The 20,627-nt window shown below is 41.0% G+C and overlaps 1 protein-coding gene across 1 annotated transcript in view; it reads right to left on the reverse strand.

The window, feature by feature from the left end:
• The window catches only part of LOC129441850 (telomerase protein component 1), an 89,723-nt gene that overhangs the window by 36,700 nt on the left and 32,396 nt on the right, over positions 1 to 20,627 (reverse strand). The window lies entirely within an intron of this gene.

Below are 20,627 nucleotides of genomic sequence, written 5' to 3' on the forward strand. Positions count from 1 at the left end.
CAAAATTAACGCTTATTCATTTTAACGCCACTAATTTTATTAACGGTGATTAACGCAACGCCCAATTGGTCCAGCCTATAGTTGGATATATTAGGACGCGGGTCAATTCACTGTTTTAAACAAAAAAAATTATTATTTTTATCTTTCAAAAGCATTACAGTGATAAACAATAATTAAAGCTGCAAGCAGCATTTGCCGGGTTTCGAGCATTAAGGCACGTCAAAGATGTCACACGTCGTCGACCAGGCTGATCCAGCATCCACAAAAACGAAAGAGATGGTAAGAAACGGTTCATACAGACTATGTATGCTTAAACACACATGCACCTATAGGACCTATAGGAGTTATCACCAATAACTTACGAACCGTTTGATTGACAGCAACGCTTCAAAAGGAAAGTTGTTCACCATGGGCAGATCTATCATATGATGTCATGTTTGTGTGTGTATGTCAAACGTCACGTGATACAGGCACCGAAATATGTTATTCCGCCCCCTAGTGGCCAAATGACACCTTAATTCTTACAGACCTTCAGGAGCAGTACCCGAAGAAGCACAGTGCGTTTCGTTCCGATCGACCTTTGTTAACCCTGTCAAATTAGTCCTCAACCTTCATTGGCTGATGACAGACATGTTTTTGAAGATACGCCAATGTCCTTCTAGACCCTCATGGTACATTGCACAAAGACATACAATACAAAATATTAAGTGTATCGGGCTAACGGTTGTGTAGTAATAGCCATTCCCGATCTCAAGCCTGTTACAGCGCCACCTAGTGGCCAAAATCCGCATCTTTTTTACTGTGATCTCGGAGTGAGCTGGTACATATGTGTACAAAACCTCGTTAAGATATCTCAAACGGTTCACGAGTTATATCCATTTTAGTGACGATAGGCTACTTCCTGTATGGAGCTTTGGCGCCCCTTAGTGACCCTGAAGCGAAATTTCAAAATCTGTTCGATAATTATTTACCTCCTCACTCCACAGATTTCTCCTGCATTGGAACGATTCCGATCGGGCAAAAAACCTAGGAGTAGTTCGCAAAAGTAGGATTTGAAGGTTATCACCAATAACTCACGAACCGTTTGATTGACAGCAATGCTTCAAGAGGCAAAGTTGTTCACCATGGGCAGATCTATCATATGATGTCATGTTTGTGTGTGTATGTCAAACGTCACGTGATACAGGCACCGAAGTATGGTATTACGCCCCCTAGTGGCCAAATGACACCTTAATTCTTACAGACCTTCAGGAGCAGTACACGAAGAAGCACAGTGCGTTTCGTTCCGATCGACCTTCGTTAACCCTGTCAAATCAGTCCTCAACTTTCATTGGCCGATGACGGCCATGTTTTTGGAGATACGCCAATGTCCTTCCAGACCCTCATGGTACATTGCACAAAGACACACCATAGCAAATATTAAGTGTATCGGGCTAACGGTTGTGTAGTAATAGCCATTCCCGAGCTAAAGCCTGTTATAGCGCCACCTAGTGGCCAAAATCTGCATCTTTTTTACTGTCACACCGGAGTGAGCTGGTACACATGTGTACCAAACCTCGTTAAGATATCTCAAACCGTTCACGAGTTATATCCATTTTAGTGACGATAGGCTACTTCCTGTATGGAGTTTTGGCGCCCCTTAGTGACCCTGAAGCAAAATTTCAAATTCTGTTCGATAATTATTTACCTACTCACTCCACAGATTTCTCCTGCGTTGGAACGATTCCGATCGGGCGAAAAACCTAGGACTAGTTCATTTTGGCTAGAAATGCATATTATGCAAATTAGCGAAAAATTTGCATACCGGAAATGAAATCGGAGATATACATTTTTTAAGTTTGGAGCCAGGGATTACAATGGTACCAAATACTTGAGTGTCTGATGTCCGGTTTAGGAGTTATGAGCCCCAACGCGTTGGGCATTGCTATAGCGCCACCTATGGGCCGATTTGGCTGATTCACTGTATCTGAGTAGCGAGCTGATATACAACCAGTTGACCAAGTGGCAAGTTTGTACGACTTACGGTTTGTGCTGGGCGACGCGTTTTATGGCGGAAAAATAATAATAATAATAATAATTAAAGCTGCAAGCAGCATTTACAGGGTTTCGAGCATTAAAGCACGTCAAATACGTCAGACATCGTTAACCAGGCTGATCCAGCATCCACAAAAACAAAAGAGGTGGTCAGAAACGGTTCATACAGACTATGTATCCTAAACACACGTGCACCTATAGGACAAACATGTCACGTCCTTAATGTGAAGTCATTCGCAGCTACCAGACACACGTGTTCTAAGTTGTCAGCAAAAAAGGTGTTATCATTCAGTGAAAGTGGTGCTTGCAGTGGCAAAACTTGGGTCACAAAATGTTAAAATAGTGTTAATGAGTCAAAAGAGCCGAACCCCATGTCTCTACGATGTTCTGATACAGAGATACAGCTCTTGTAAATGGTTGCTAGGGTATTCTCATCGGTTGCTAGGGAGTGAATTGTAATCCACCAATGATTATACTCAAAGCCATGAAAGACATAATCCATGATGACTCATGATTTTAGATGTAATTTTGCAGTATTTTTAAGTGAAAAAAACAAATAACCACTAGGTGGCGCTATGACAGACTCGTGCATGCAACCTCAGGTCATGACTGTGTTACTTGTAGCTAGAATCACGGCTATTCACTTTAGTTTAGTACAGTTGTCACCAGTCAACAGTTGTATGACCATTGGGCTTACTCAATGTCAAAGGTTTTGTTCAATTATGAGGCCAACTAGTGGTGCAGGCATACCATTTTTTTTGTATTGCCTCAGACTCTGCTCAGACATCAGCGTATCAAATTTGGTGAAAAAATGTCATTTCGTTGCAGAGTTATAAGCATTTATATCTAAAAAACACAAAAAAATGAATGTAATTTTTCGTTTTTTGCAATTTTCGGCCATTTCTGATGGAAATTTTAGCATAACACCAATAGAACTTTTTGTTCAGAAGGTAAAGTTAATTTCTTCCTATGGTTGTTTCGAGTCGATCAGAATAACCCTCGCGGAGTTATTCGCGCATGTTTTTTAAGCGCTATTTTGCTGCGCAGGGCTAACCCTAAGGCGAAACCTGGCATGTTTGGTATCGTTGGACTCGGCAACAATTCAAAACTCTTAGTAAAAAAGTCCCATGAAAATACGTCAAACTTAGCCTAAGTTATAAGCATTTAAATGATTCGTCTGACCACTAGGTGGCGCGGTGACGAAACGAGGCACGCAACCTCAGGCCATGACTCTCATCACAAATACCAAGTGTCGGGTTGATACTTCATTTCTGTCCCCAGTTATAGCCAAAAAAGTCCAATTGGCTGCTCACACTTCAGACGTTTGGGCGTGGCATGTCGACCGTAAGTCGAAAGTTCAACTTTTTTTTTAATAATTATTGATATTCGAACTCCAAGGAACATTTTAGCACTGGAACGATTCCGATCGAGCGAAAAACCTAGGACTAGTTCGTTTTTATTTTTTTCGACAAAATCAGAAATAGCGGAAAATTTTTAATGACGGAAATGAAATCGGAGATATACATTTTTTAAGTTTGGAGCCAGGGATTACAATGATACCAAACACTTGAGTGTCTGATGTTTGGTTTAGGAGTTATGAGGTCCAACGCGTCGGGCATTGCTATAGCGCCACCTATGGGCCGATTTGGCTGATTCACTGTATCTGAGTAGCCTGCTAATATACAACCAGTTGACCAAGTGGCAAGTTTCTACGACTTACGGTTTGGGCTGGGCGACGCGTTTTAAGGCGGAAAAATAATAATAATAATAAAACAGACAAATACAATAGGTTTTCAGCACTTCGTGCTCGAAACCCTAATTAAAGCTGCAAGCAGCATTTGCCGGGTTTCGAGCATTAAGGCACGTCAAAGACGTCACACGTCGTCGACCAGGCTGATCCAGCATCCACAAAAACGAAAGAGATGGTCAGAAACAGTTCATACAGACTATGTATGCTTAAACACACGTGCACCTATAGGACAAACATGTCACTTGCATAATGTGAAGTCATTCGCTTGGGTTCAAGCGATTTGGGACCTTAAGAGCTTTAAGGGCATGCGTGTGTAGATTTGCTGCATTGTACAAAATAAATGATGAAAAGTAAGCTACCAGACACACGTGTTCATAGTTGTCAGCAAAAAAGGTGCTATCATTCAGTGAAATGTCTCCCTCTCTTCTCACGGAACATTGACAAACAGAACACTGAAGGAAATGATTGTGGTGCTTGCAGTGGCAAAACTCGGGTCACAAAATGTTAAAATAGTGTTAATGAGTCAAAATAGCCGAACCCCATGTCTCTAAGATGTTCTGATACAGGGATACAGCTCTTGCTTAATGGTTGCTAGGGTATTCTCTTTGGTTGCTAGGGAGTGAACTGCAATCCACCAATGATTATACTCAAAAGCCATGAAAGGCACAATCTATGATGACTCATGATTTTAGATGTAAGGTTGCACTATTTTTAATTGAAAATAACAAATAACCACTAGGTGGCGCTATGACAAACTCGTGCATGCAACCTCGGGTCATGACTGTGTTACATGTAGCTAGAATCATGGCTATTCACTTTATTTTAGTAAAGAAACAATTGAATGACCATTGGGCTCATTCAATGTCAAAGGTTTTGTTCAATTATGAGGCCAACTAGTGGTGTAGGCAAACAATTTTTTTATTGCCTCAGACTCTGCTCAGACATAAGCGTTTCAAATCTGGTAAAAAAATGTCATTTCGTTGCGGAGTTATAACCATTTATGTGTAAAAAACATATAATTTGGAGATAATTTTTCGTTTTTTGCAATTTTTGGCCATTTCTGATGGAAATTTTAACATAACGCCAATAGAGTTTTTTGTTCAGAAGGTAAAGTTAATTTCTTCCTATGGTCGTTTCGAGTCGATCGGAATAACCCTCGCGGAGTTATTCGCGCGTGTTTTGTAAGCGCTATTTTTGCTGTGCAGAAGTAACGGTAAGGCGAAATCTGGCATGATTGGTATCGTAGGACTCGGAAACAATTCAGGATGCTAAAAAAACAACTCCCATGAAAATCTCTTCACCACAGATAAAGTTATAGGCAAGAAAGTTGTAACCATTGCATTATCACAGTATTTAGTGCCATTTTCCCAGTTATAGCGCCATCTAGTGTCTGATCGGCGAGCTTTTTATATCACGACCTTAGACCGATGGCCTACACATATGATTCAAGCCCCATGATGATATCTCAAACGCCTCTCGAGTTATGGCCGTTTAAATGTTTTAAGCTCCGCCCAGTTCGGTTCTTGGCCACTCCTTGCGTGTTTGAATACAAATGTCAACTTTTTTTTGATAATTATTCATATTCACACTCCACAGAATCAATCAGCCTTGGTTAGGTTCGGATCGGGCGAAAAACCTATGACTAGTTCGCAAAAGTAGGTTTTGAAGGTTATCGCCAATAACTCACGAACCGTTTGATTGACAGCAACGCTTCAATAGGCAAAGTTGTTCACCAGGGGCAGATCTATCATATGATGTCATGTTTGTGTGTGTATTTCAAACGTCACGTGTTACACGCACCGAAATATGGTATTACGCCCCCTAGTGGCCAAATGACACCGTAATTCTTTCAGACCTTCAGGAGCAGTACACAAAGAAGCACAGTGCGTTTCGTTCCGATCGACCTACGTTAACCCTGTCAAATCGGTCCTCAACCTTCATTGGCCGATGACGGCCATGTTTTTGGAGATACGCCAATGTCCTTCCAGACCCTCATGGTACATTGCACAAAGACACACCATACCAAATATTAAGTGTATCAGGCTAACGGTTGTGTAGTAATAGCCATTCCCGAGCTCAAGCCTGTTTTAGCGCCACCTAGTGGCCAAAATCCGCATCTTTTTTACTGTGACCCCGGAGTGAGCTGGTACATATGTGTACCGAACCTCGTTTAGATATCTCAAACTGTTCACGAGTTATAGCCATTTCACTGACGATAGGCTACTTCCTGTATGGAGTTTTGGCGCCCCTTAGTGACCCTGAAGCGAAATTTCAAAATCTGTTCGATAATTATTTACCTACTCACTCCACAGATTGCTCCTGCATTGGAACGGTTCCGATCGGGTGAAAAACCTAGGACTAGTTCATTTTGGCTTGAAATGTATAATATGCAAATTAGCGAAAAATTTGCATACCAGAAATGAAATCGGAGATATACATTTTTTAAGTGTGGAGCCAGGGATTACAATGACACCAAACACTTGAGTGTCTGATGTCCGGTTTAAGAGTAATGAGCCCCAACGCGTCGGGCATTGCTATAGCGCCACCTATGGGCCGATTTGGCTGATTCACTGTTTCTGAGTAGCGAGCTGATATACAACCAGTTGACCAAGTGGCAAGTTTCTACGACTTACGGTTTGTGCTGGGCGACGTGTTTTATGGCGGAAAAATAATAATAATAATAATAATAATAATAATAATTAAAGCTGCAAGCAGCATTTGCCGGGTTTCGAGCATTAAGGCACGTCAAAGACGTCACACGTTGTCAACCAGGCTGATCCAGCATCCACAAAAACGAAAGAGATGGTCAGAAACGGTTCATACAGACTATGTATGCTTAAACACACGTGCACCTATAGGACTATTTTGTTTTTTTACAATTTTCGGCCATTTCTGATGGAGATTTTAATATAATGCCAATAGAGTTTTTGTTCAGAAGCTATTGCATTGTTCTTCCTATGGTGTTTTCGAATCGATAGGAATTACGGTTACAAAGCTATTAGTGATTGTTTTTAATGTGGTAAAACATAGTTCTGGTCGAACCGTAATTCAAAACCTGGCATGCTTGGTATCGTAAGATTCGAGAACAATTCAGGATCATATAAAAGCAATTCCCATGGAAATTCGTTGATCACAGATAAAGTTATAGGCTTATAAAGTGTAACCGTTGGATAATCACAGTATTTAATGCCATCTTTCCCGTTATAGCGCCACCTATTGTCCGATCGGCAAGCTTTTTATATCACGACCTCAGACCAATGGCCTTCATATACTATTCAAGCCCTGTGATGATATCTCAAACCCCTCTTGAGTTATGGCCATTTAAATGTTCTAAGCTCCGCTCATTTATGTTTTTGGCCACTCCTTTCGTGTATGAATACAAATTTCAAATTTTTTTTGATAATTATTTATAGTCACACTCCACAGAATCAATCAGCTTTGGTTATGTTCCGATCCGGCGAAAAACCTAGGACTAGTTCGCAAAAGTAGGTTTTGAAGGTTATCACCAATAACTCACAAACCGTTTGATTGACAGCAACGCTTCAAGAGGAAAGTTGTTCACCATGGGCAGATCTATCATATGATGTCATGTTTGTGTGTGTATGTCAAACGTCACGTGATACAGGCACTGAAATATGTTATTACGCCCCCTAGTGGCCAAATGACACCGTAATTCTTACAGACCTTCAGGAGCAGTACACGAAGAAGCACAGTGCGTTTCGTTCCGATCGACCTTCGTTAACCCTGTCAAATCAGTCCTCAACCTTCATTGGCCAATGACGGCCATGTTTTTGGAGATACGCCAATGTCCTTCCACACCCTCATGGTACATTGCAAAAAGACACACCATACCAAATATTGAGAGTATCGGGAAAACGGTTGTGTAGTAATAGCCATTCCCGAGCTCAAGCCTGTTATAGCGCCACCTAGTGGCCAAAATCCGCATCTTTTTTACTGTGTCCCCGGAGTGAGCTGGTACATATGTGTACAAAACCTCGTTAAGATATCTCAAACGGTTCACGAGTTATATCCATTTTAGTGACGATAGGCTACTTCCTGTATGGAGCTTTGGCGCCCCTTAGTGACCCTGAAGCGAAATTTCAAAATCTGTTCGATAATTATTTACCTACTCACTCCACAGATTTCTCCTGCATTGGAACGATTCCGATCGGGCAAAAAACCTAGGAGTAGTTCGCAAAAGTAGGATTTGAAGGTTATCACCAATAACTCACGAACCGTTTGATTGACAGCAACGCTTCAAGAGGCAAAGTTGTTCACCATGGGCAGATCTATCATATGATGTCATGTTTGTGTGTGTATGTCAAACGTCACGTGATACAGGCACCGAAATATGGTATTACGCCCCCTAGTGGCCAAATGACACCGTAATTCTTACAGACCTTCATGAGCAGTACACGAAGAAGCACAGTGCGTTTCGTTCCGATCGACCTTCGTTAACCCTGTCAAATCAGTCCTCAACTTTCATTGGCCGATGACGGCCATGTTTTTGGAGATACGCCAATGTCCTTCCAGACCCTCATGGTACATTGCACAAAGACACACCATAGCAAATATTAAGTGTATCGGGCTAACGGTTGTGTAGTAATAGCCATTCCCGAGCTAAAGCCTGTTATAGCGCCACCTAGTGGCCAAAATCTGCATCTTTTTTACTGTCACACCGGAGTGAGCTGGTACACATGTGTACCAAACCTCGTTAAGATATCTCAAACCGTTCACGAGTTATATCCATTTCAGTGACGATAGGCTACTTCCTGTATGGAGTTTTGGCGCCCCTTAGTGACCCTGAAGCGAAATTTCAAATTCTGTTCGATAATTATTTACCTACTCACTCCACAGATTTCTCCTGCGTTGGAACGATTCCGATCGGGCGAAAAACCTAGGACTAGTTCATTTTGGCTAGAAATGCATATTATGCAAATTAGCGAAAAATTTGCATACCGGAAATGAAATCGGAGATATACATTTTTTAAGTTTGGAGCCAGGGATTACAATGGTACCAAATACTTGAGTGTCTGATGTCCGGTTTAGGAGTTATGAGCCCCAACGCGTCGGGCATTGCTATAGCGCCACCTATGGGCCGATTTGGCTGATTCACTGTATCTGAGTAGCGAGCTGATATACAACCAGTTGACCAAGTGGCAAGTTTCTACGACTTACGGTTTGTGCTGGGCGACGCGTTTTATGGCGGAAAAATAATAATAATAATAATAATAATAATAATAATAATAATAAAACAGACAAATACAATAGGTTTTCAGCACTTCGTGCTCGAAACCCTAATAAAACAGACAAATACAATAGGTTTTCAGCACTTCGTGCTCGAAACCCTAAATATAGCTGCAAGCAGCAATTGCCGGGTTTCGAGCATTAAAGCACGTCAAAAACGTCAGACGTCGATTACCAGGCTGAGGAGTTGCACCCGAATACAGACACAATGAATGATAGACCACCTCGCTCCAGAAAAACGAAAGAGATGGTCAAAAACGGATCATACAGACTATTTATGCTTACACACATGTGCACATATAAGACAAACACGTAATGTCCTTAATGTGACGTTATGATGATAATTTGTTAACGAGAATTAGTTATTCAGATTTATACGGAAACATACAATTCAGAAATGGCTAACTAAAAGGCCATTGAGTCGTAGTATGGTCATCAATGGTTCAAACAGGCTGCGGGCGTGCATATACGACACAAACAGCAGCGCAGGAGACCGCAAAGACCTACAGTGGACAGCACATTAAAGATGTCAGACGTCGTCGACAAGGCTGATCCAGCATCCACAAAAACGAAAGAGATGGTCAGAAACAGTTCATACAGACTATGTATGCTTAAACACATGTGCACCTATAGGACAAACATGTCACTTGCTTAATGTGAAGTCATTTGCTTGGGTTCAAGCGATTTGGGACCTTATGACCTTTAAGGGCATGCCTGAGTAGATTTGCTGCATTGTACAAAATAAATGATGAAAAGTAAGCTACCAGACACACTTGTTCATAGTTGTCAGCAAAAAAGGTGCTATCATTCAGTGAAATGTCTTCCTCTCTTCTCACGGAACATTGACAAACAGAACACTGAAGGAAATGTTTGTGGTGCTTGCAATGGCAAAACTTGGGTCACAAAATGTTAAAATAGTGTTAATGAGTCAAAATAGCCGAACCCCATGTCTCTAAGATGTTCTGATACAGAGATACAGCTCTTGCTAAATGGTTGCTAGGGTATTCTCATTGGTTGCTAGGGAGTGAACTGCAATCCACCAATGATTATACTCAAAGCCATGAAAGGCACAATCTATGATGACTCATGATTTTAGATGTAAGGTTGCAGTATTTTTAAGTGAAAATAACAAATAACCACTAGGTGGCGCTATGTCAAACTCGTGCATGCAACCTCGGGTCATGACTGTGTTACATGTAGCTAGTATCACGGCTATTCACTTTAGTTTAGTGAAGAAACAATTGTATGACCATTGGGCTTACTCAATGTCAAAGGTTTTGTTCAATTATGAGGCCAACTAGTGGTGTAGGCAAACAATTTTTTTTGTATTGCCTCAGACTCTGCTCAGACATCAGCATAACAAATCTGGTAAAAAAATGTCATTTCATAGCGGAGTTATAACCATTTATGTGTAGAAAACACAAAAAATGAATGTAATTATTCGTTTTTTGCAATTTTCGGCCATTTCTGATGGAAATTTTAACATAACGCCAATAGAGTTTTTTGTTCAGAAGGTAAAGTAAATTTCTTCCTATGGTGTTTTCGAGTCGATCGGAATAACCCTCGCGGAGTTATTCACGCATGTTTTGTAAGCACAGTTTTTGCAGTGCAGAACTAACCGTAAGGCAAAACCTGGTATGTTTGGTATCGTAGGACTTGGAAACAATTCAGGATGATAAAAAAAACAACTCCCATGAAAATCTCTTGACCACAGATAAAATTATAGGCGTGAAAGTTGTAACCATTGCATAAGCACAGTATTTAGTGCCATTTTCCCCATTATAGCGCCATCTAGTGTCCGATCGGCAAGCTTTTTATATCACGGCCTAAGACCGATGGCCTACAAATATGATTCAAGCCCCGTGATGATATCTCAAACGACTCTCGAGTTATGGCCGTTTAAATGTTTTAAGCTCCGCCCAGTTCGGTTTTTGGCCACTCCTTGCGTGATTGAATGTAAATTTCAATTTTTTTTTGATAATTATTTATAGTCACACTCCACAGAATCAATCAACCTTGGTTAGGTTCAGATCGGGCGAAAAACCAGGGACTAGTTCGCAAAAGTAGGTTTGAACGTTATCGCCAATAACTCACAAACCATTTGATTGACAGCAACGCTTCCAGAGGCAAAGTTTTTCGTCATGAGCCGATCTATCATATGATGTCATGTTTGTTTGTGTACGTCAAACGTCACGTGATACAGGCACCGAAATACGGTATTACGCCCCCTAGTGGCCAAATGACACCAAAATTCTTACAGGCCTTCAGGAGCAGTACACGAAGAAGCACAGTGCGTTTCGTTCCGATCGACCTTTGTTAACCCTGTCAAATCAGTCCTCAACCTTCAGTAGCCGACGACGGCCATGTTTTTGAAGATACACCAATGTCCTTCTAGACCCTCATGGTACATTGCACAAAGACATACCATACAAAATATTAGGTGTATCGGGCTAACGGTTGTGTAGTAATAGCCATTCCCGATCTCAAGCCTGTTACAGCGCCACCTAGTGGCCAAAATCCGCATCTTTTTTACTGTGATCCCGGAGTGAGCTGGTACATATGTGTACCAAACCTCGTTAAGATATCTCAAACCGTTCACGAGTTATAGCCATTTCAGTGACGATAGGCTACTTCCTGTATTAAGTTTTGGCGCCCCCTAGTGACCCTGAAGCGGAATTTCAAATTCTGTTCGATAATTATTTACCTACTCACTCCACAGATTTCTCCTGCATTGGAACGATTCCGATCGGGCGAAAAACCTAGGACTAGTTCATTTTGGCTTGAAATGCATATTATGCAAATTAGCGAAAAAATTTGCATACCGGAAATGAAATCGGAGATATACATTTTTTAAGTTTTGAGCCAGGGATTACAATGATACCAAACACTTGAGTGTCTGATGTCCGGTTTAGGAGTTATGATGCCCAACGCGTCGGGCATTGCTATAGCGCCACCTATGGGCCGATTTGGCTGATTCACTGTATCTGAGTAGCCTGCTAATATACAACCAGTTGACCAAGTGGCAAGTTTCTACGACTTACGGTTTGGGCTGGGCGATGCGTTTTAAGGCGGAAAAATAATAATAATAAAACAGACAAATACAATAGGTTTTCAGCACTTCGTGCTCGAAACCCTAAATATAGCTGCAAGCAGCAATTGCCGGGTTTCGAGCATTAAAGCACGTCAAAAACGTCAGACGTCGATTACCAGGCTGAGGAGTTGCACCCGAATACAGACACAATGAATGATAGACCACCTCGCTCCAGAAAAACGAAAGAGATGGTCAAAAACGGATCATACAGACTATTTATGCTTACACACATGTGCACCTATAAGACAAACATGTAATGTCCTTAATGTGAAGTTATAAGGATAATTTGTTAACGAGAATAAGTTATTCAGATTTATACGGAAACATACAATTCAGAAATGGCTGTGTTTAGTTTAACTAAAAGGCCATTGAGTCGTGGTATGGTCATCAATGGTTCAAACAGACTGCGGACGTGCATATACGACACAAACAGCAGCGCAGCAGACCGCAAAGACTTACAGTGGACAGCACATCAAAGATGTCAGACGTCGTCGACCAGGCTGATCCAGCATCCACAAAAACGAAAGAGATGGTCAGAAACAGTTCATACAGACTATGTATGCTTAAACACACGTGCACCTATAGGACAAACATGTCACGTGCTTAATGTGAAGTCATTCGCCTGGGTTCAAGCGATTTGGGATCTTATGACCTTTAAGGGCATGCCTGAGTAGATTTGCTGCATTGTACAAAATAAATGATGAAAAGTAAGCTACCAGACACACTTGTTCATAGTTGTCGTCATAGCCGAACCCCATGTCTCTAAGATGTTCTGATACTGAGATACAGCTCTTGCTAAATGGTTGCTAGGGTATTCTCATTGGTTGCTAGGGAGTGAACTGCAATCCACCAATGATTATACTCAAAGCCATGAAAGGCACAATCTATGATGACTCATGATTTTAGATGTAAGGTTGCAGTATTTTTAAGTGAAAATAACAAATAACCACTAGGTGGCGCTATGTCAAACTCGTGCATGTAACCTCGGGTCATGACTGTGTTACATGTAGCTAGTATCACGGCTATTCACTTTAGTTTAGTGAAGAAACAATTGTATGACCATTAGGCTTACTCAATGTCAAAGGTTTTGTTCAATTATGAGGCCAACTACTGGTGTAGGCAAACAATTTTCTTTGTATTGCCTCAGACTCTGCTCAGACATCAGCATATCAAATCTGGTAGAAAAATGTCATTTCATAGCGGAGTTATAACCATTTATGTGTAGAAAACACAAAAAATGAATGTAATTTTTCGTTTTTTGCAATTTTCGGCCATTTCTGATGGAAATTTTAACATAACGCCAATAGAGTTTTTTGTTCAGAAGGTAAAGTTAATTTCTTCCTATGGTGTTTTCGAGTCGATCGGAATAACCCTCGCGGAGTTATTCACGCATGTTTTGTAAGCACAGTTTTTGCAGTGCAGAACTAACCGTAAGGCAAAACCTGGTATGTTTGGTATCGTAGGACTTGGAAACAATTCAGGATGATAAAAAAAAAACAACTCCCATGAAAATCTCTTGACCACAGATAAAATTATAGGCGTGAAAGTTGTAACCATTGCATAATCACAGTATTTAGTGCCATTTTCCCCGTTATAGCGCCATCTAGTGTCCGATCGGCGAGCTTTTTATATCACGGCCTTAGACCGATGGCCTACAAATATGATTCAAGCCCCGTGATGATATCTCAAATGACTCTCGAGTTATGGCCGTTTTAATGTTTTAAGCTCCGCCCAGTTTGGTTTTTGGCCACTCCTTGCGTGATTGAATGTAAATTTCAAATTTTTTTTGATAATTATTTATAGTCACACTCCACAGAATCAATCAGCCTTGGTTAGGTTCAGATCGGGCGAAAAACCAAGGACTAGTTCGCAAAAGTAGGTTTGAACGTTATCGCCAATAACTCACAAACCGTTTGATTGACAGCAACGCTTCCAGAGGCAAAGTTTTTCGTCATGAGCCGATCTATCATATGATGTCATGTTTGTTTGTGTACGTCAAACGTCACGTGATACAGGCACCGAAATACGGTATTACGCCCCCTAGTGGCCAAATGACACCAAAATTCTTACAGGCCTTCAGGAGCAGTACACGAAGAAGCACAGTGCGTTTCGTTCCGATCGACCTTTGTTAACCCTGTCAAATCAGTCCTCAACCTTCATTGGCCGACGACGGCCATGTTTTTGAAGATACGCCAATGTCCTTCTAGACCCTCATGGTACATTGCACAAAGACATACAATACAAAATATTAAGTGTATCGGGCTAACGGTTGTGTAGTAATAGCCATTCCCGATCTCAAGCCTGTTACAGCGCCACCTAGTGGCCAAAATCCGCATCTTTTTTACTGTGATCCCGGAGTGAGCTGGTACATATGTGTACCAAACCTCGTTAAGATATCTCAAACCGTTCACGAGTTATAGCCATTTCAGTGACGATAGGCTACTTCCTGTATGGAGTTTTGGCGCCCCCTAGTGACCCTGAAGCGGAATTTCAAATTCTGTTCGATAATTATTTACCTACTCACTCCACAGATTTCTCCTGCATTGGAACGATTCCGATCGGGCGAAAAACCTAGGACTAGTTCATTTTGGCTTGAAATGCATATTATGCAAATTAGCGAAAAAATTTGCATACCGGAAATGAAATCGGAGATATACATTTTTTAAGTTTGGAGCCAGGGATTACAATGATACCAAACACTTGAGTGTATGATGTCCGGTTTAGGAGTTATGAGCCCAAACGCGTCGGGCATTGCTATAGCGCCACCTATGGGCCGATTTGGCTGATTCACTGTATCTGAGTAGCCTGCTAATATACAACCAGATGACCAAGTGGCAAGTTTCTACGACTTACGGTTTGGGCTGGGCAATGCGTTTTAGCGTGGAAAAATAATAAATAATAATAATAAATATAGCTGCAAGCAGCGATTACCGGGGTTCAAGCGATTTGGGACATTAAGACCTTTAAGGGCATGCCTGTATAGATTTGCTGCATTGTACAAAATAAATGATGAAAAATAAGCTTCCAGACACACGTGTTCAAAGTTATCAGGAAAAAAGTTGCTATCATTCAGTGAAATGACTCCCTCTCTTCTCACGGAACATTGACAAACAGAACAATGAGGGAAATGTTTGTGGTGCTTGCAGTGGCAAAACTTGGGTCACAAAATGTTAAAATCGTGATAATGAGTCAAAAGAGCCGAACCCCATGTCTCTGCGATGTTCTGATGCAGAGATACAGCTCTTGATAAATGGTTGCTAGGGTATTCTCATTGGTTGCTAGGAAGTGAATTGCAATTCATCAATTATTATACTCAAAGCCATGAAAGGCATAATCCATGATGACTCGTGATTTTAGATGTAAGGTTGCAGTATTTTTAAGTGAAAATAACAAATAACCACTAGGTGGCGCTATGACAAACTCGTGCATGCAACCTCAGGTCATGACTGTGTTACATCTAGCTAGTATCACGGCTATTCACTTTAGTATAGTGAAGAACCAGTTTATGACCATTGGGCTTACTCGATGTCAAAGGTTTTGTTCAATTATGAGGCCAACTAGTGGTGCAGGCATACAATTTTTATTGTATTGCCTCAGACTCTGCTCAGACATCAGCGTATCAAATTTGGTGAAAAAATGTCATTTCGTTGCAGAGTTATAACCATTTATGTGTAAAAAACACAAAATTTGGAGGTAATTTTTCGTTTTTTGCAATTTTCGGCCATTTCTGATGGAAATTTTAACATAACGCCAATAGAGTTTTTTGTTCAGAAGGTAAAGTTAATTTCTTCCTATGGTCTTTTCGAGTCGATTGGAATAACCCTCGCGGAGTTATTCGCGTGTGTTTTTTAAGCGCTATTTTGCTGCGCAGGGCTAGCCGTAAGGCGAAACCTGTCATGTTTGGTATCCTTGGACTCGGCAACAATTCAAAACTCTAAGGAAAAAAGTCCCATGAAAATACGTCAAACTCAGCCTAAGTTATAAGCATTTAAATGATTCGTCTGACCACTAGGTGGCGCTGTGACGAGACGAGGCACGCAACCTCATGCCGTGACTCTCATCACAAGTACGAAGTTACGTGTTGATACTTAATTTCTGTCCCCAGTTATAGCCAATAAAGTCCAAGTGGCTGCGCACACTTCAGACGTTTGGGCGTGGCATGTCAACCGTGAGTCGAAAGTTCAACTTTTTTTCAATGATTATTGATATTCAAACTCCAAGGAACATTTTAGCACTGGAACGATTCCGATCGAGCGAAAAACCTAGGACTGGTTCATTTTTATTTTTTTCGACAAAATCGAAAATAGCGGAAAATTTTTAATGACGGAAATGAAATCGGAGATATACATTTTGTTCGGCTTGACGCAAGGAATCCAGGGATATAAGGCACTTGACATTTGGACAAGAATTGTGGGAGTTATGAGCATCAACGCGTTTGCCATCGCTGTAGCGCCCCCCATAGGCCGATTGGGGTGACACTCTGTCAACTTCGCGCACGAATGAGACCTACCATTTGGCCAAGTCTCAAGTCTCTAGGCCTTACGGTTTGGTCTGCACGATCCGTTTTACGGCAGAAGAAAAATAATAAAAATAATAATAATAATAATAATAATAATAATAATAAAAATCCATACAAATACAATAGGGTTTCAGCCCTTCGGGCTTGAACCCCTAATAATAAAAATCCATACAAATACAATAGGGTTTCAGCCCTACGGGCTTGAACCCCTAATTAAAGCTGCAAGCAGCATTTGCCGGGTTTCGAGCATTAAGGCACGTCAAAGATGTCACACGTCATCGACCAGGCTGATCCAGCATCCACAAAAACGAAAGAGATGGTAAGAAACGGTTCATACAGACTATGTATGCTTAAACACACGTGCACCTATAGGACCTATAGGAGTTATCACCAATAACTCACGAACCGTTTGATTGACAGCAACGCTTCAAAAGGAAAGTTGTTCACCATGGGCAGATCTATCATATGATGTCATGTTTGTGTGTGTATGTCAAACGTCACGTGATATAGGCACCGAAATATGTTATTACGCCCCCTAGTGGCCATATGACACCTTAATTCTTACAGACCTTCAGGAGCAGTACACGAAGAAGCACAGTGCGTTCCGTTCCGATCGACCTTCGTTAACCCTGTCAAATCAGTCCTCAACCTTCATTGGCCAATGACGGCCATGTTTTTGAAGATATGCCAATGTCCTTCCAGACCCTCATGGTACATTGCAAAAAGACACACCATACCAAATATTGAGAGTATTGGGCAAACGGTTGTGTAGTAATAGCCATTCCCGAGCTCAAGCCTGTTATAGTGCCACCTAGTGGCCAAAATCTGCATCTTTTTTACTGTGTCCCCGGAGTGAGCTGGTACATATTTGTACAAAACCTCGTTAAGATATCTCAAACCGTTCACGAGTTATAGCCATTTCAGTGACGATAGGCTACTTCCTGTATGGAGCTTTGGCGCCCCTTAGTGACCCTGAAGCGAAATTTCAAATTCTGTTTGATAATTATTTACCTACTCACTCCACAGATTTCTCCTGCGTTGGAACGATTCCGATCGGGCGAAAAACCTAGGACTAGTTCATTTTGGCTAGAAATGCATATTATGCAAATTAGCGAAAAATTTGCATACCAGAAATGAAATCGGAGATATACATTTTTTAAGTTTGGAGCCAGGGATTACAATGGTACCAAATACTTGAGTGTCTGATGTCCGGTTTAGGAGTTATGAGCCCCAACGCGTCGGGCATTGCTATAGCGCCACCTATGGGCCGATTTGGCTGATTTACTGTATCTGAGTAGCGAGCTGATATACAACCAGTTGACCAAGTGGCAAGTTTCTACGACTTACGGTTTGTGTTGGGCGACGCGTTTTATGGCGGAAAAATAATAATAATAATAATAATTAAAGCTGCAAGCAGCATTTACCGGGTTTCGAGCATTAAAGCATGTCAAATACGTCAGACATCGTTGACCAAGCTGATCCAGCATCCACAAAAACAAAAGAGGTGGTCAGAAACGGTTCATACAGACTATGTATGCTTAAACACACGTGCACCTATAGGACAAACATGTCACGTCCTTAATGTGAAGTCATTCGCAGCTACCAGACACACGTGTTCTAAGTTGTCAGCAAAAAAGGTGTTATCATTCAGTGAAAGTGGTGCTTGCAGTGGCAAAACTTGGGTCACAAAATGTTAAAATAGTGTTAATGAGTCAAAAGAGCCGAACCCCATGTCTCTACGATGTTCTGATACAGAGATACAGCTCTTGTAAATGGTTGCTAGGGTATTCTCATCGGTTGCTAGGGAGTGAATTGTAATCCACCAATGATTATACTCAAAGCCATGAAAGACATAATCCATGATGACTCATGATTTTAGATGTAATTTTGCAGTATTTTTAAGTTAAAAAAACAAATAACCACTAGGTGGCGCTATGACAGACTCGTGCATGCAACCTCAGGTCATGACTGTGTTACTTGTAGCTAGAATCACGGCTATTCACTTTAGTTTAGTACAGTTGTCACCAGTTAACAGTTGTATGACCATTGGGCTTACTCAATGTCAAAGGTTTTGTTCAATTATGAGGCCAACTAGTGGTGTAGGCATACCATTTTTTTTGTATTGCCTCAGACTCTGCTCAGACATCAGCGTATCAAATTTGGTGAAAAAATGTCATTTCGTTGCAGAGTTATAAGCATTTATATCTAAAAAACCCAAAAAATGAATGTAATTTTTCGTTTTTTGCAATTTTCGGCCATTTCTGATGGAAATTTTAACATAACACCAATAGAACTTTTTGTTCAGAAGGTAAAGTTAATTTCTTCCTATGGTGGTTTCGAGACGATCGGAATAACGCTACAGAGATATTCGCACATGTTTTTTAAGCACTACTTTGCTGCGCAGGACTTACCATAAGGCGAAACCTGGCATGTTTAGTATCGTTGGACTCGGCAACAATTCAAAACTCTTAGTAAAAAAGTCCCATGAAAATACGTCAAACTTAGCCTAAGTTATAAGCATTTAAATGATTCGTCTGACCACTAGGTGGCGCGGTGACGAAACGAGGCACGCAACCTCAGGCCATGACTCTCATCACAAATACCAAGTTGATAGTTGATACTTCATTCACATCCACAAAAACGAAAGAGATGGTCAGAAACAGTTCATACAGACTATGTATATACGACACAAACAGCAGCGCAGCAGACCGCAAAGACTTACAGTGGACAGCACATCAAAGATTTCAGACGTCGTCGACCAGGCTGATCCAGCATCCACAAAAACGAAAGAGATGGTCAGAAACAGTTCATACAGACTATGTATGCTTAAACACACGTGCACCTATAGGACAAACATGTCACGTGCTTAATGTAAAGTCATTCGCTTGGGTTCAAGCGATTTGGGATCTTATGACCTTTAAGGGCATGCCTGAGTAGATTTGCTGCATTGTACAAAATAAATGATGAAAAGTAAGCTACCAGACACACTTGTTCATAGTTGTCGTCATAGCCGAACCCCATGTCTCTAAGATGTTCTGATACTGAGATACAGCTCTTGCTAAATGGTTGCTAGGGTATTCTCATTGGTTGCTAGGGAGTGAACTGCAATCCACCAATGATTATACTCAAAGCCATGAAAGGCACAATCTATGATGACTCATGATTTTAGATGTAAGGTTGCAGTATTTTTAAGTGAAAATAACAAATAACCACTAGGTGGCGCTATGTCAAACTCGTGCATGTAACCTCGGGTCATGACTGTGTTACATGTAGCTAGTATCACGGCTATTCACTTTAGTTTAGTGAAGAAACAATTGTATGACCATTAGGCTTACTCAATGTCAAAGGTTTTTTTCAATTATGAGGCCAACTACTGGTGTAGGCAAAAATTTTCTTTGTATTGCCTCAGACTCTGCTCAGACATCAGCATATCAAATCTGGTAGAAAAATGTCATTTCATAGCGGAGTTATAACCATTTATGTGTAGAAAACACAAAAAATGAATGTAATTTTTCGTTTTTTGCAATTTTCGGCCATTTCTGATAGAAATTTTAACATAACGCCAATAGAGTTTTTTGTTCAGAAGGTAAAGTTAATTTCTTCCTATGGTGTTTTCGAGTCGATCGGAATAACCCTCGCGGAGTTATTCACGCATGTTTTGTAAGCACAGTTTTTGCAGTGCAGAACTAACCGTAAGGCAAAACCTGGTATGTTTGGTATCGTAGGACTTGGAAACAATTCAGGATGATAAAAAAACAACTCCCATGAAAATCTCTTGACCACAGATAAAATTATAGGCGTGAAAGTTGTAACCATTGCATAATCACAGTATTTAGTGCCATTTTCCCCGTTATAGCGCCATCTAGTGTCCGATCGGCGAGCTTTTTATATCACGGCCTTAGACCGATGGCCTACAAATATGATTCAAGCCCCGTGATGATATCTCAAACGACTCTCGAGTTATGGCCGTTTTAATGTTTTAAGCT

Source organism: Misgurnus anguillicaudatus, chromosome 2 (assembly GCF_027580225.2).
Source record: "Misgurnus anguillicaudatus chromosome 2, ASM2758022v2, whole genome shotgun sequence".
NCBI classification, from domain to species: Eukaryota; Metazoa; Chordata; class Actinopteri; order Cypriniformes; family Cobitidae; genus Misgurnus; species Misgurnus anguillicaudatus.